The sequence below is a fragment of the Anarhichas minor genome, unplaced genomic scaffold (assembly GCF_050575085.1).
Source record: "Anarhichas minor isolate MPS153535 unplaced genomic scaffold, ASM5057508v1 ptg000028l, whole genome shotgun sequence".
NCBI classification, from domain to species: domain Eukaryota; kingdom Metazoa; phylum Chordata; class Actinopteri; order Perciformes; family Anarhichadidae; genus Anarhichas; species Anarhichas minor.
The window spans coordinates 17,544,800-17,559,140 of NW_027466474.1; the positions used below are offsets into that span (position 1 = coordinate 17,544,800).

The 14,341-nt window shown below is 41.8% G+C and overlaps 14 non-coding genes across 14 annotated transcripts; all 14 read left to right on the forward strand.

The window, feature by feature from the left end:
* Positions 1-290: 290 nt before the first annotated feature.
* trnal-uaa (transfer RNA leucine (anticodon UAA)) lies at positions 291-372 on the forward strand. Its single transcript has one exon. It is a non-coding gene; the product is annotated as a tRNA-Leu (tRNA).
* A 673-nt stretch (positions 373-1,045) lies between these two features.
* trnal-aag (transfer RNA leucine (anticodon AAG)) lies at positions 1,046-1,127 on the forward strand. The gene has a single exon. It is a non-coding gene; the product is annotated as a tRNA-Leu (tRNA).
* A 1,201-nt stretch (positions 1,128-2,328) lies between these two features.
* trnal-aag (transfer RNA leucine (anticodon AAG)) lies at positions 2,329-2,410 on the forward strand. Its single transcript has one exon. It is a non-coding gene; the product is annotated as a tRNA-Leu (tRNA).
* A 947-nt stretch (positions 2,411-3,357) lies between these two features.
* trnai-uau (transfer RNA isoleucine (anticodon UAU)) lies at positions 3,358-3,429 on the forward strand. Its single transcript has one exon. It is a non-coding gene; the product is annotated as a tRNA-Ile (tRNA).
* A 182-nt stretch (positions 3,430-3,611) lies between these two features.
* trnal-aag (transfer RNA leucine (anticodon AAG)) lies at positions 3,612-3,693 on the forward strand. The gene has a single exon. It is a non-coding gene; the product is annotated as a tRNA-Leu (tRNA).
* Positions 3,694-5,428: 1,735 nt separating this feature from the next.
* trnal-uaa (transfer RNA leucine (anticodon UAA)) lies at positions 5,429-5,510 on the forward strand. The gene has a single exon. It is a non-coding gene; the product is annotated as a tRNA-Leu (tRNA).
* Positions 5,511-6,183: 673 nt separating this feature from the next.
* On the forward strand, positions 6,184-6,265 carry trnal-aag (transfer RNA leucine (anticodon AAG)). Its single transcript has one exon. It is a non-coding gene; the product is annotated as a tRNA-Leu (tRNA).
* A 1,201-nt stretch (positions 6,266-7,466) lies between these two features.
* On the forward strand, positions 7,467-7,548 carry trnal-aag (transfer RNA leucine (anticodon AAG)). The gene has a single exon. It is a non-coding gene; the product is annotated as a tRNA-Leu (tRNA).
* Positions 7,549-8,749: 1,201 nt separating this feature from the next.
* On the forward strand, positions 8,750-8,831 carry trnal-aag (transfer RNA leucine (anticodon AAG)). The gene has a single exon. It is a non-coding gene; the product is annotated as a tRNA-Leu (tRNA).
* Positions 8,832-9,283: 452 nt separating this feature from the next.
* trnal-uag (transfer RNA leucine (anticodon UAG)) lies at positions 9,284-9,365 on the forward strand. The gene has a single exon. It is a non-coding gene; the product is annotated as a tRNA-Leu (tRNA).
* Positions 9,366-10,572: 1,207 nt separating this feature from the next.
* On the forward strand, positions 10,573-10,654 carry trnal-uag (transfer RNA leucine (anticodon UAG)). Its single transcript has one exon. It is a non-coding gene; the product is annotated as a tRNA-Leu (tRNA).
* A 673-nt stretch (positions 10,655-11,327) lies between these two features.
* trnal-aag (transfer RNA leucine (anticodon AAG)) lies at positions 11,328-11,409 on the forward strand. The gene has a single exon. It is a non-coding gene; the product is annotated as a tRNA-Leu (tRNA).
* A 452-nt stretch (positions 11,410-11,861) lies between these two features.
* trnal-uag (transfer RNA leucine (anticodon UAG)) lies at positions 11,862-11,943 on the forward strand. Its single transcript has one exon. It is a non-coding gene; the product is annotated as a tRNA-Leu (tRNA).
* Positions 11,944-13,150: 1,207 nt separating this feature from the next.
* On the forward strand, positions 13,151-13,232 carry trnal-uag (transfer RNA leucine (anticodon UAG)). The gene has a single exon. It is a non-coding gene; the product is annotated as a tRNA-Leu (tRNA).
* Positions 13,233-14,341: the final 1,109 nt, after the last annotated feature.

A 14,341-nucleotide genomic window follows, 5' to 3' on the forward strand; every position in this document is an offset into this window, starting at 1 on the left:
ATGCTTTTAGATAACTAATCAATCATTGCCCAAAGTGTTAAACTTGAAACAGGCATTCGCAGTGCAATGGAAAACCTTGCTAACGGTCAATGTCTTATTCATTTCAGTTTGCAAACACTTGTCAAAGTGAGGTCAACTGATAAATGTTGCTCCTGTGACTGATTGTTCTAAACTATTTAGTTGGCTTCTCTGATTGCTCTTTGTGGAACTATGAACATTGACAGTTGACTAATTAGCTTAGAGTGTTTTCAGAACAACTGGGCGGAGCAGGAGCAATTCCCTAAAAACAAGGTAGTGTGGCCGAGTGGTCGAAGGCGCTGGTTTTAAGCTCCAGTCTCTGTGGAGGCGTGGGTTCAAATCCCACCACTGCCATTCTTTCTGGACTTTACTTTAAGATTATTGGAAGAAATGCATACACATACCCATTGTTGTGTTTGTGCATCTTCACTTAAGTTAATGTGTGTGCCCAGTAAGTGCTCATTGTAATTACTTCACGGCAGAGTGGTTCAATGCTTACTTCTATCCATACTCACATTGTCATGTTCTCAAATGCCTAGGCATTCATTCCAACTAGTGTGTTCGTGAAATATCTTGTGTCTGCATTGCTTAAGTGGACACTTTCAAGATTCTTATTTGGAATTGGGGAAATCACTAGAAACAAGTTCGCTGCAACATCCAAGAAATGCATATTTTTGTAACCAGTCAGCTGCTGAAATATTGGTTCCCACTGATTCCCAAAGATTTCCACGACAACTAAAACATATTTACAAGTCCCACTCCCCAAAAAAGCAAGCAGAGTGGCGCAGCGGAAGCGTGCTGGGCCCATAACCCAGATGTCGATGGATCGAAACCATCCTCTGCTATTTGTAAATGCTTTAGATAAGGTGAATTTGTCTATACTTTCAATCCATTCTCATAATTCAATGTTTTCAGTTGACTAAGCAGCCATTGCCCCAAGTGTATGAAGGAAATGTTTTCTCCCTTCAGTGCTGCAGTGGACATCAAATATTCGTCTCAAGAAGCTGATGCAAATGTAGCATCTACAGGTAGTGTGGCCGAGTGGTCAAAGGCGCTGGATTAAGGCTCCAGTCTCTCAGGAGGCGTGGGTTCAAATCCCACCACTGCCATTAACAATGAAAGGTACCTGGTAAAGCCAAAGATGTGATTCTCTGACCTCATACTGACTTGCATGCATTGCTAAGTGAACTTGTGTGAAGCAACAATCATTAGCAGAAGGATGAGTGTTGATTCCATGCTGGATCTACCCTTTCCATCATACTCAAGTTGCCATGCTTTTAGATAACTAATCAATCATTGCCCAAAGTGTTAAACTTGAAACAGGCATTCGCAGTGCAATGGAAAACCTTGCTAACGGTCAATGTCTTATTCATTTCAGTTTGCAAACACTTGTCAAAGTGAGGTCAACTGTTAAATGTTGCTCCTGTGACTGATTGTTCTAAACTATTTAGTTGGCTTCTCTGATTGCTCTTTGTGGAACTATGAACATTGACAGTTGACTAATTAGCTTAGAGTGTTTTCAGAACAACTGGGCGGAGCAGGAGCAATTCCCTAAAAACAAGGTAGTGTGGCCGAGTGGTCGAAGGCGCCGGTTTTAAGCTCCAGTCTCTGTGGAGGCGTGGGTTCAAATCCCGCCATTCTTTCTGGACTTTACTTTAAGATTATTGGAAGAAATGCATACACATACCCATTGTTGTGTTTGTGCATCTTCACTTAAGTTAATGTGTGTGCCCAGTAAGTGCTCATTGTAATTACTTCACGGCAGAGTGGTTCAATGCTTACTTCTATCCATACTCACATTGTCATGTTCTCAAATGCCTAGGCATTCATTCCAACTAGTGTGTTCGTGAAATATCTTGTGTCTGCATTGCTTAAGTGGACACTTTCAAGATTCTTATTTGGAATTGGGGAAATCACTAGAAACAAGTTCGCTGCAACATCCAAGAAATGCATATTTTTGTAACCAGTCAGCTGCTGAAATATTGGTTCCCACTGATTCCCAAAGATTTCCACGACAACTAAAACATATTTACAAGTCCCACTCCCCAAAAAAGCAAGCAGAGTGGCGCAGCGGAAGCGTGCTAGGCCCATAACCCAGATGTCGATGGATCGAAACCATCCTCTGCTATTTGTAAATGCTTTAGATAAGGTGAATTTGTCTATACTTTCAATCCATTCTCATAATTCAATGTTTTCAGTTGACTAAGCAGCCATTGCCCCAAGTGTATGAAGGAAATGTTTTCTCCCTTCAGTGCTGCAGTGGACATCAAATATTCGTCTCAAGAAGCTGATGCAAATGTAGCATCTACAGGTAGTGTGGCCGAGTGGTCAAAGGCGCTGGATTAAGGCTCCAGTCTCTCAGGAGGCGTGGGTTCAAATCCCACCACTGCCATTAACAATGAAAGGTACCTGGTAAAGCCAAAGATGTGATTCTCTGATCTCATACTGACTTGCATGCGTTGCTAAGTGAACTTGTGTGAAGCAACAATCATTAGCAGAAGGATGAGTGGTGATTCCATGCTGGATCTACCCTTTCCATCATACTCAAGTTGCCATGCTTTTAGATAACTAATCAATCATTGCCCAAAGTGTTAAACTTGAAACAGGCATTCGCAGTGCAATGGAAAACCTTGCTAACGGTCAATGTCTTATTCATTTCAGTTTGCAAACACTTGTCAAAGTGAGGTCAACTGATAAATGTTGCTCCTGTGACTGATTGTTCTAAACTATTTAGTTGGCTTCTCTGATTGCTCTTTGTGGAACTATGAACATTGACAGTTGACTAATTAGCTTAGAGTGTTTTCAGAACAACTGGGCGGAGCAGGAGCAATTCCCTAAAAACAAGGTAGTGTGGCCGAGTGGTCGAAGGCGCTGGATTTAGGCTCCAGTCTCTGTGGAGGCGTGGGTTCAAATCCTGCCATTCTTTCTGGACTTTACTTTAAGATTATTGGAAGAAATGCATACACATACCCATTGTTGTGTTTGTGCATCTTCACTTAAGTTAATGTGTGTGCCCAGTAAGTGCTCATTGTAATTACTTCACGGCAGAGTGGTTCAATGCTTACTTCTATCCATACTCACATTGTCATGTTCTCAAATGCCTAGGCATTCATTCCAACTAGTGTGTTCGTGAAATATCTTGTGTCTGCATTGCTTAAGTGGACACTTTCAAGATTCTTATTTGGAATTGGGGAAATCACTAGAAACAAGTTCGCTGCAACATCCAAGAAATGCATATTTTTGTAACCAGTCAGCTGCTGAAATATTGGTTCCCACTGATTCCCAAAGATTTCCACGACAACTAAAACATATTTACAAGTCCCACTCCCCAAAAAAGCAAGCAGAGTGGCGCAGCGGAAGCGTGCTGGGCCTATAACCCAGATGTCGATGGATCGAAACCATCCTCTGCTATTTGTAAATGCTTTAGATAAGGTGAATTTGTCTATACTTTCAATCCATTCTCATAATTCAATGTTTTCAGTTGACTAAGCAGCCATTGCCCCAAGTGTATGAAGGAAATGTTTTCTCCCTTCAGTGCTGCAGTGGACATCAAATATTCGTCTCAAGAAGCTGATGCAAATGTAGCATTTACAGGTAGTGTGGCCGAGTGGTCAAAGGCGCTGGATTAAGGCTCCAGTCTCTCAGGAGGCGTGGGTTCAAATCCCACCACTGCCATTAACAATGAAAGGTACCTGGTAAAGCCAAAGATGTGATTCTCTGACCTCATACTGACTTGCATGCATTGCTAAGTGAACTTGTGTGAAGCAACAATCATTAGCAGAAGGATGAGTGGTGATTCCATGCTGGATCTACCCTTTCCATCATACTCAAGTTGCCATGCTTTTAGATAACTAATCAATCATTGCCCAAAGTGTTAAACTTGAAACAGGCATTCGCAGTGCAATGGAAAACCTTGCTAACGGTCAATGTCTTATTCATTTCAGTTTGCAAACACTTGTCAAAGTGAGGTCAACTGTTAAATGTTGCTCCTGTGACTGATTGTTCTAAACTATTTAGTTGGCTTCTCTGATTGCTCTTTGTGGAACTATGAACATTGACAGTTGACTAATTAGCTTAGAGTGTTTTCAGAACAACTGGGCGGAGCAGGAGCAATTCCCTAAAAACAAGGTAGTGTGGCCGAGTGGTCGAAGGCGCTGGATTTAGGCTCCAGTCTCTGTGGAGGCGTGGGTTCAAATCCTGCCATTCTTTCTGGACTTTACTTTAAGATTATTGGAAGAAATGCATACACATACCCATTGTTGTGTTTGTGCATCTTCACTTAAGTTAATGTGTGTGCCCAGTAAGTGCTCATTGTAATTACTTCACGGCAGAGTGGTTCAATGCTTACTTCTATCCATACTCACATTGTCATGTTCTCAAATGCCTAGGCATTCATTCCAACTAGTGTGTTCGTGAAATATCTTGTGTCTGCATTGCTTAAGTGGACACTTTCAAGATTCTTATTTGGAATTGGGGAAATCACTAGAAACAAGTTCGCTGCAACATCCAAGAAATGCATATTTTTGTAACCAGTCAGCTGCTGAAATATTGGTTCCCACTGATTCCCAAAGATTTCCACGACAACTAAAACATATTTACAAGTCCCACTCCCCAAAAAAGCAAGCAGAGTGGCGCAGCGGAAGCGTGCTGGGCCCATAACCCAGATGTCGATGGATCGAAACCATCCTCTGCTATTTGTAAATGCTTTAGATAAGGTGAATTTGTCTATACTTTCAATCCATTCTCATAATTCAATGTTTTCAGTTGACTAAGCAGCCATTGCCCCAAGTGTATGAAGGAAATGTTTTCTCCCTTCAGTGCTGCAGTGGACATCAAATATTCGTCTCAAGAAGCTGATGCAAATGTAGCATCTACAGGTAGTGTGGCCGAGTGGTCAAAGGCGCTGGATTAAGGCTCCAATCTCTCAGGAGGCGTGGGTTCAAATCCCACCACTGCCATTAACAATGAAAGGTACCTGGTAAAGCCAAAGATGTGATTCTCTGACCTCATACTGACTTGCATGCGTTGGTAAGTGAACTTGTGTGAAGCAACAATCATTAGCAGAAGGATGAGTGGTGATTCCATGCTGGATCTACCCTTTCCATCATACTCAAGTTGCCATGCTTTTAGATAACTAATCAATCATTGCCCAAAGTGTTAAACTTGAAACAGGCATTCGCAGTGCAATGGAAAACCTTGCTAACGGTCAATGTCTTATTCATTTCAGTTTGCAAACACTTGTCAAAGTGAGGTCAACTGATAAATGTTGCTCCTGTGACTGATTGTTCTAAACTATTTAGTTGGCTTCTCTGATTGCTCTTTGTGGAACTATGAACATTGACAGTTGACTAATTAGCTTAGAGTGTTTTCAGAACAACTGGGCGGAGCAGGAGCAATTCCCTAAAAACAAGGTAGTGTGGCCGAGTGGTCGAAGGTGCTGGTTTTAAGCTCCAGTCTCTGTGGAGGCGTGGGTTCAAATCCCACCACTGCCATTCTTTCTGGACTTTACTTTAAGATTATTGGAAGAAATGCATACACATACCCATTGTTGTGTTTGTGCATCTTCACTTAAGTTAATGTGTGTGCCCAGTAAGTGCTCATTGTAATTACTTCACGGCAGAGTGGTTCAATGCTTACTTCTATCCATACTCACATTGTCATGTTCTCAAATGCCTAGGCATTCATTCCAACTAGTGTGTTCGTGAAATATCTTGTGTCTGCATTGCTTAAGTGGACACTTTCAAGATTCTTATTTGGAATTGGGGAAATCACTAGAAACAAGTTCGCTGCAACATCCAACAAATGCATATTTTTGTAACCAGTCAGCTGCTGAAATATTGGTTCCCACTGATTCCCAAAGATTTCCACGACAACTAAAACATATTTACAAGTCCCACTCCCCAAAAAAGCAAGCAGAGTGGCGCAGCGGAAGCGTGCTGGGCCCATAACCCAGATGTCGATGGATCGAAACCATCCTCTGCTATTTGTAAGTGCTTTAGATAAGGTGAATTTGTCTATACTTTCAATCCATTCTCATAATTCAATGTTTTCAGTTGACTAAGCAGCCATTGCCCCAAGTGTATGAAGGAAATGTTTTCTCCCTTCAGTGCTGCAGTGGACATCAAATATTCGTCTCAAGAAGCTGATGCAAATGTAGCATTTACAGGTAGTGTGGCCGAGTGGTCAAAGGCGCTGGATTAAGGCTCCAGTCTCTCAGGAGGCGTGGGTTCAAATCCCACCACTGCCATTAACAATGAAAGGTACCTGGTAAAGCCAAAGATGTGATTCTCTGACCTCATACTGACTTGCATGCATTGCTAAGTGAACTTGTGTGAAGCAACAATCATTAGCAGAAGGATGAGTGGTGATTCCATGCTGGATCTACCCTTTCCATCATACTCAAGTTGCCATGCTTTTAGATAACTAATCAATCATTGCCCAAAGTGTTAAACTTGAAACAGGCATTCGCAGTGCAATGGAAAACCTTGCTAACGGTCAATGTCTTATTCATTTCAGTTTGCAAACACTTGTCAAAGTGAGGTCAACTGTTAAATGTTGCTCCTGTGACTGATTGTTCTAAACTATTTAGTTGGCTTCTCTGATTGCTCTTTGTGGAACTATGAACATTGACAGTTGACTAATTAGCTTAGAGTGTTTTCAGAACAACTGGGCGGAGCAGGAGCAATTCCCTAAAAACAAGGTAGTGTGGCCGAGTGGTCGAAGGCGCTGGATTTAGGCTCCAGTCTCTGTGGAGGCGTGGGTTCAAATCCTGCCATTCTTTCTGGACTTTACTTTAAGATTATTGGAAGAAATGCATACACATACCCATTGTTGTGTTTGTGCATCTTCACTTAAGTTAATGTGTGTGCCCAGTAAGTGCTCATTGTAATTACTTCACGGCAGAGTGGTTCAATGCTTACTTCTATCCATACTCACATTGTCATGTTCTCAAATGCCTAGGCATTCATTCCAACTAGTGTGTTCGTGAAATATCTTGTGTCTGCATTGCTTAAGTGGACACTTTCAAGATTCTTATTTGGAATTGGGGAAATCACTAGAAACAAGTTCGCTGCAACATCCAAGAAATGCATATTTTTGTAACCAGTCAGCTGCTGAAATATTGGTTCCCACTGATTCCCAAAGATTTCCACGACAACTAAAACATATTTACAAGTCCCACTCCCCAAAAAAGCAAGCAGAGTGGCGCAGCGGAAGCGTGCTGGGCCCATAACCCAGATGTCGATGGATCGAAACCATCCTCTGCTATTTGTAAATGCTTTAGATAAGGTGAATTTGTCTATACTTTCAATCCATTCTCATAATTCAATGTTTTCAGTTGACTAAGCAGCCATTGCCCCAAGTGTATGAAGGAAATGTTTTCTCCCTTCAGTGCTGCAGTGGACATCAAATATTCGTCTCAAGAAGCTGATGCAAATGTAGCATTTACAGGTAGTGTGGCCGAGTGGTCAAAGGCGCTGGATTAAGGCTCCAGTCTCTCAGGAGGCGTGGGTTCAAATCCCACCACTGCCATTAACAATGAAAGGTACCTGGTAAAGCCAAAGATGTGATTCTCTGACCTCATACTGACTTGCATGCATTGCTAAGTGAACTTGTTTGAAGCAACAATCATTAGCAGAAGGATGAGTGGTGATTCCATGCTGGATCTACCCTTTCCATCATACTCAAGTTGCCATGTTTTTAGATAACTAATCAATCATTGCCCAAAGTGTTAAACTTGAAACAGGCATTCGCAGTGCAATGGAAAACCTTGCTAACGGTCAATGTCTTATTCATTTCAGTTTGCAAACACTTGTCAAAATGAGGTCAACTGTTAAATGTTGCTCCTGTGACTGATTGTTCTAAACTATTTAGTTGGCTTCTCTGATTGCTCTTTGTGGAACTATGAACATTGACAGTTGACTAATTAGCTTAGAGTGTTTTCAGAACAACTGGGCGGAGCAGGAGCAATTCCCTAAAAACAAGGTAGTGTGGCCGAGTGGTCGAAGGCGCTGGATTTAGGCTCCAGTCTCTGTGGAGGCGTGGGTTCAAATCCTGCCATTCTTTCTGGACTTTACTTTAAGATTATTGGAAGAAATGCATACACATACCCATTGTTGTGTTTGTGCATCTTCACTTAAGTTAATGTGTGTGCCCAGTAAGTGCTCATTGTAATTACTTCATGGCAGAGTGGTTCAATGCTTACTTCTATCCATACTCACATTGTCATGTTCTCAAATGCCTAGGCATTCATTCCCACTAGTGTGTTCGTGAAATATCTTGTGTCTGCATTGCTTAAGTGGACACTTTCAAGATTCTTAATTTGAATTGGGGAAATCACTAGAAACAAGTTCGCTGCAACATCCAAGAAATGCATATTTTTGTAACCAGTCAGCTGCTGAAATATTGGTTCCCACTGATTCCCAAAGATTTCCACGACAACTAAAACATATTTACAAGTCCCACTCCCCAAAAAAGCAAGCAGAGTGGCGCAGCGGAAGCGTGCTGGGCCCATAACCCAGATGTCGATGGATCGAAACCATCCTCTGCTATTTGTAAATGCTTTAGATAAGGTGAATTTGTCTATACTTTCAATCCATTCTCATAATTCAATGTTTTCAGTTGACTAAGCAGCCATTGCCCCAAGTGTATGAAGGAAATGTTTTCTCCCTTCAGTGCTGCAGTGGACATCAAATATTCGTCTCAAGAAGCTGATGCAAATGTAGCATTTACAGGTAGTGTGGCCGAGTGGTCAAAGGCGCTGGATTAAGGCTCCAGTCTCTCAGGAGGCGTGGGTTCAAATCCCACCACTGCCATTAACAATGAAAGGTACCTGGTAAAGCCAAAGATGTGATTCTCTGACCTCATACTGACTTGCATGCATTGCTAAGTGAACTTGTGTGAAGCAACAATCATTAGCAGAAGGATGAGTGGTGATTCCATGCTCGCTCTTCCCTTTCCATCATACTCAAGTTGCCATGTTTTTAGATAACTAATCAATCATTGCCCAAAGTGTTAAATTTGAAACAGGCATTCGCAGTGCAATGGAAAACCTTGCTAACGGTCAATGTCTTATTCATTTCAGTTTGCAAACACTTGTCAAAATGAGGTCAACTGTTAAATGTTGCTCCTGTGACTGATTGTTCTAAACTATTTAGTTGGCTTCTCTGATTGCTCTTTGTGGAACTATGAACATTGACAGTTGACTAATTAGCTTAGAGTGTTTTCAGAACAACTGGGCGGAGCAGGAGCAATTCCCTAAAAACAAGGTAGTGTGGCCGAGTGGTCGAAGGCGCTGGATTTAGGCTCCAGTCTCTGTGGAGGCGTGGGTTCAAATCCCACCACTGCCATTCTTTCTGGACTTTACTTTAAGATTATTGGAAGAAATGCATACACATACTCATTGTTGTGTTTGTGCATCTTCACTTAAGTTAATGTGTGTGCCCAGTAAGTGCTCATTGTAATTACTTCATGGCAGAGTGGTTCAATGCTTACTTCTATCCATACTCACATTGTCATGTTCTCAAATGCCTAGGCATTCATTCCCACTAGTGTGTTCGTGAAATATCTTGTGTCTGCATTGCTTAAGTGGACACTTTCAAGATTCTTATTTGGAATTGGGGAAATCACTAGAAACAAGTTCGCTGCAACATCCAACAAATGCATATTTTTGTAACCAGTCAGCTGCTGAAATATTGGTTCCCACTGATTCCCAAAGATTTCCACGACAACTAAAACATATTTACAAGTCCCGCTCCCCAAAAAAGCAAGCAGAATGGCGCAGCGGAAGCGTGCTGGGCCCATAACCCAGATGTCGATGGATCGAAACCATCGTCTGCTATTTGTAAATGCTTTAGATAAGGTGAATTTGTCTATACTTTCAATCCATTCTCATAATTCAATGTTTTCAGTTGACTAAGCAGCCATTGCCCCAAGTGTATGAAGGAAATGTTTTCTCCCTTCAGTGCTGCAGTGGACATCAAATATTCGTCTCAAGAAGCTGATGCAAATGTAGCATTTACAGGTAGTGTGGCCGAGTGGTCAAAGGCGCTGGATTAAGGCTCCAGTCTCTCAGGAGGTGTGGGTTCAAATCCCACCACTGCCATTAACAATGAAAGGTACCTGGTAAAGCCAAAGATGTGATTCTCTGACCTCATACTGACTTGCATGCATTGCTAAGTGAACTTGTGTGAAGCAACAATCATTAGCAGAAGGATGAGTGGTGATTCCATGCTCGCTCTTCCCTTTCCATCATACTCAAGTTGCCATGTTTTTAGATAACTAATCAATCATTGCCCAAAGTGTTAAATTTGAAACAGGCATTCGCAGTGCAATGGAAAACCTTGCTAACGGTCAATGTCTTATTCATTTCAGTTTGCAAACACTTGTCAAAATGAGGTCAACTGTTAAATGTTGCTCCTGTGACTGATTGTTCTAAACTATTTAGTTGGCTTCTCTGATTGCTCTTTGTGGAACTATGAACATTGACAGTTGACTAATTAGCTTAGAGTGTTTTCAGAACAACTGGGCGGAGCAGGAGCAATTCCCTAAAAACAAGGTAGTGTGGCCGAGTGGTCGAAGGCGCTGGATTTAGGCTCCAGTCTCTGTGGAGGCGTGGGTTCAAATCCCACCACTGCCATTCTTTCTGGACTTTACTTTAAGATTATTGGAAGAAATGCATACACATACTCATTGTTGTGTTTGTGCATCTTCACTTAAGTTAATGTGTGTGCCCAGTAAGTGCTCATTGTAATTACTTCATGGCAGAGTGGTTCAATGCTTACTTCTATCCATACTCACATTGTCATGTTCTCAAATGCCTAGGCATTCATTCCCACTAGTGTGTTCGTGAAATATCTTGTGTCTGCATTGCTTAAGTGAACACTTTCAAGATTCTTATTTGGAATTGGGGAAATCACTAGAAACAAGTTCGCTGCAACATCCAACAAATGCATATTTTTGTAACCAGTCAGCTGCTGAAATATTGGTTCCCACTGATTCCCAAAGATTTCCACGACAACTAAAACATATTTACAAGTCCCACTCCCCAAAAAAGCAAGCAGAATGGCGCAGCGGAAGCGTGCTGGGCCCATAACCCAGATGTCGATGGATCGAAACCATCGTCTGCTATTTGTAAATGCTTTAGATAAGGTGAATTTGTCTATACTTTCAATCCATTCTCATAATTCAATGTTTTCAGTTGACTAAGCAGCCATTGCCCCAAGTGTATGAAGGAAATGTTTTCTCCCTTCAGTGCTGCAGTGGACATCAAATATTCGTCTCAAGAAGCTGATGCAAATGTAGCATTTACAGGTAGTGTGGCCGAGTGGTCAAAGGCGCTGGATTAAGGCTCCAGTCTCTCAGGAGGCGTGGGTTCAAATCCCACCACTGCCATTAACAATGAAAGGTACCTGGTAAAGCCAAAGATGTGATTCTCTGACCTCATACTGACTTGCATGCATTGCTAAGTGAACTTGTGTGAAGCAACAATCATTAGCAGAAGGATGAGTGGTGATTCCATGCTGGATCTACCCTTTCCATCATACTCAAGTTGCCATGCTTTTAGATAACTAATCAATCATTGCCCAAAGTGTTAAACTTGAAACAGGCATTCGCAGTGCAATGGAAAACCTTGCTAACGGTCAATGTCTTATTCATTTCAGTTTGCAAACACTTGTCAAAATGAGGTCAACTGTTAAATGTTGCTCCTGTGACTGATTGTTCTAAACTATTTAGTTGGCTTCTCTGATTGCTCTTTGTGGAACTATGAACATTGACAGTTGACTAATTAGCTTAGAGTGTTTTCAGAACAACTGGGCGGAGCAGGAGCAATTCCCTAAAAACAAGGTAGTGTGGCCGAGTGGTCGAAGGCGCTGGATTTAGGCTCCAGTCTCTGTGGAGGCGTGGGTTCAAATCCCACCACTGCCATTCTTTCTGGACTTTACTTTAAGATTATTGGAAGAAATGCATACACATACTCATTGTTGTGTTTGTGCATCTTCACTTAAGTTAATGTGTGTGCCCAGTAAGTGCTCATTGTAATTATTTCATGGCAGAGTGGTTCAATGCTTACTTCTATCCATACTCACATTGTCATGTTCTCAAATGCCTAGGCATTCATTCCCACTAGTGTGTTCGTGAAATATCTTGTGTCTGCATTGCTTAAGTGGACACTTTCAAGATTCTTATTTGGAATTGGGGAAATCACTAGAAACAAGTTCGCTGCAACATCCAAGAAATGCATATTTTTGTAACCAGTCAGCTGCTGAAATATTGGTTCCCACTGATTCCCAAAGATTTCCACGACAACTAAAACATATTTACAAGTCCCACTCCCCAAAAAAGCAAGCAGAGTGGCGCAGCGGAAGCGTGCTGGGCCCATAACCCAGATGTCGATGGATCGAAACCATCCTCTGCTATTTGTAAGTGCTTTAGATAAGGTGAATTTGTCTATACTTTCAATCCATTCTCATAATTCAATGTTTTCAGTTGACTAAGCAGCCATTGCCCCAAGTGTATGAAGGAAATGTTTTCTCCCTTCAGTGCTGCAGTGGACATCAAATATTCGTCTCAAGAAGCTGATGCAAATGTAGCATTTACAGGTAGTGTGGCCGAGTGGTCAAAGGCGCTGGATTAAGGCTCCAGTCTCTCAGGAGGTGTGGGTTCAAATCCCACCACTGCCATTAACAATGAAAGGTACCTGGTAAAGCCAAAGATGTGATTCTCTGACCTCATACTGACTTGCATGCATTGCTAAGTGAACTTGTGTGAAGCAACAATCATTAGCAGAAGGATGAGTGGTGATTCCATGCTCGCTCTTCCCTTTCCATCATACTCAAGTTGCCATGTTTTTAGATAACTAATCAATCATTGCCCAAAGTGTTAAATTTGAAACAGGCATTCGCAGTGCAATGGAAAACCTTGCTAACGGTCAATGTCTTATTCATTTCAGTTTGCAAACACTTGTCAAAATGAGGTCAACTGTTAAATGTTGCTCCTGTGACTGATTGTTCTAAACTATTTAGTTGGCTTCTCTGATTGCTCTTTGTGGAACTATGAACATTGACAGTTGACTAATTAGCTTAGAGTGTTTTCAGAACAACTGGGCGGAGCAGGAGCAATTCCCTAAAAACAAGGTAGTGTGGCCGAGTGGTCGAAGGCGCTGGATTTAGGCTCCAGTCTCTGTGGAGGCGTGGGTTCAAATCCCACCACTGCCATTCTTTCTGGACTTTACTTTAAGATTATTGGAAGAAATGCATACACATACTCATTGTTGTGTTTGTGCATCTTCACTTAAGTTAATGTGTGTGCCCAGTAAGTGCTCATTGTAATTACTTCATGGCAGAGTGGTTCAATGCTTACTTCTATCCATACTCACATTGTCATGTTCTCAAATGCCTAGGAATTCATTCCCACTAGTGTGTTCGTGAAATATCTTGTGTCTGCATTGCTTAAGTGGACACTTTCAAGATTCTTATTTGGAATTGGGGAAATCACTAGAAACAAGTTCGCTGCAACATCCAAGAAATGCATATTTTTGTAACCAGTCAGCTGCTGAAATATTGGTTCCCACTGATTCCCAAAGATTTCCACGACAACTAAAACATATTTACAAGTCCCACTCCCCAAAAAAGCAAGCAGAGTGGCGCAGCGGAAGCGTGCTGGGCCCATAACCCAGATGTCGATGGATCGAAACCATCCTCTGCTATTTGTAAGTGCTTTAGATAAGGTGAATTTGTCTATACTTTCAATCCATTCTCATAATTCAATGTTTTCAGTTGACTAAGCAGCCATTGCCCCAAGTGTATGAAGGAAATGTTTTCTCCCTTCAGTGCTGCAGTGGACATCAAATATTCGTCTCAAGAAGCTGATGCAAATGTAGCATTTACAGGTAGTGTGGCCGAGTGGTCAAAGGCGCTGGATTAAGGCTCCAGTCTCTCAGGAGGTGTGGGTTCAAATCCCACCACTGCCATTAACAATGAAAGGTACCTGGTAAAGCCAAAGATGTGATTCTCTGACCTCATACTGACTTGCATGCATTGCTAAGTGAACTTGTGTGAAGCAACAATCATTAGCAGAAGGATGAGTGGTGATTCCATGCTCGCTCTTCCCTTTCCATCATACTCAAGTTGCCATGTTTTTAGATAACTAATCAATCATTGCCCAAAGTGTTAAATTTGAAACAGGCATTCGCAGTGCAATGGAAAACCTTGCTAACAGTCAATGTCTTATTCATTTCAGTTTGCAAACACTTGTCAAAATGAGGTCAACTGTTAAATGTTGCTCCTGTGACTGATTGTTCTAAACTATTTAGTTGGCTTCTCTG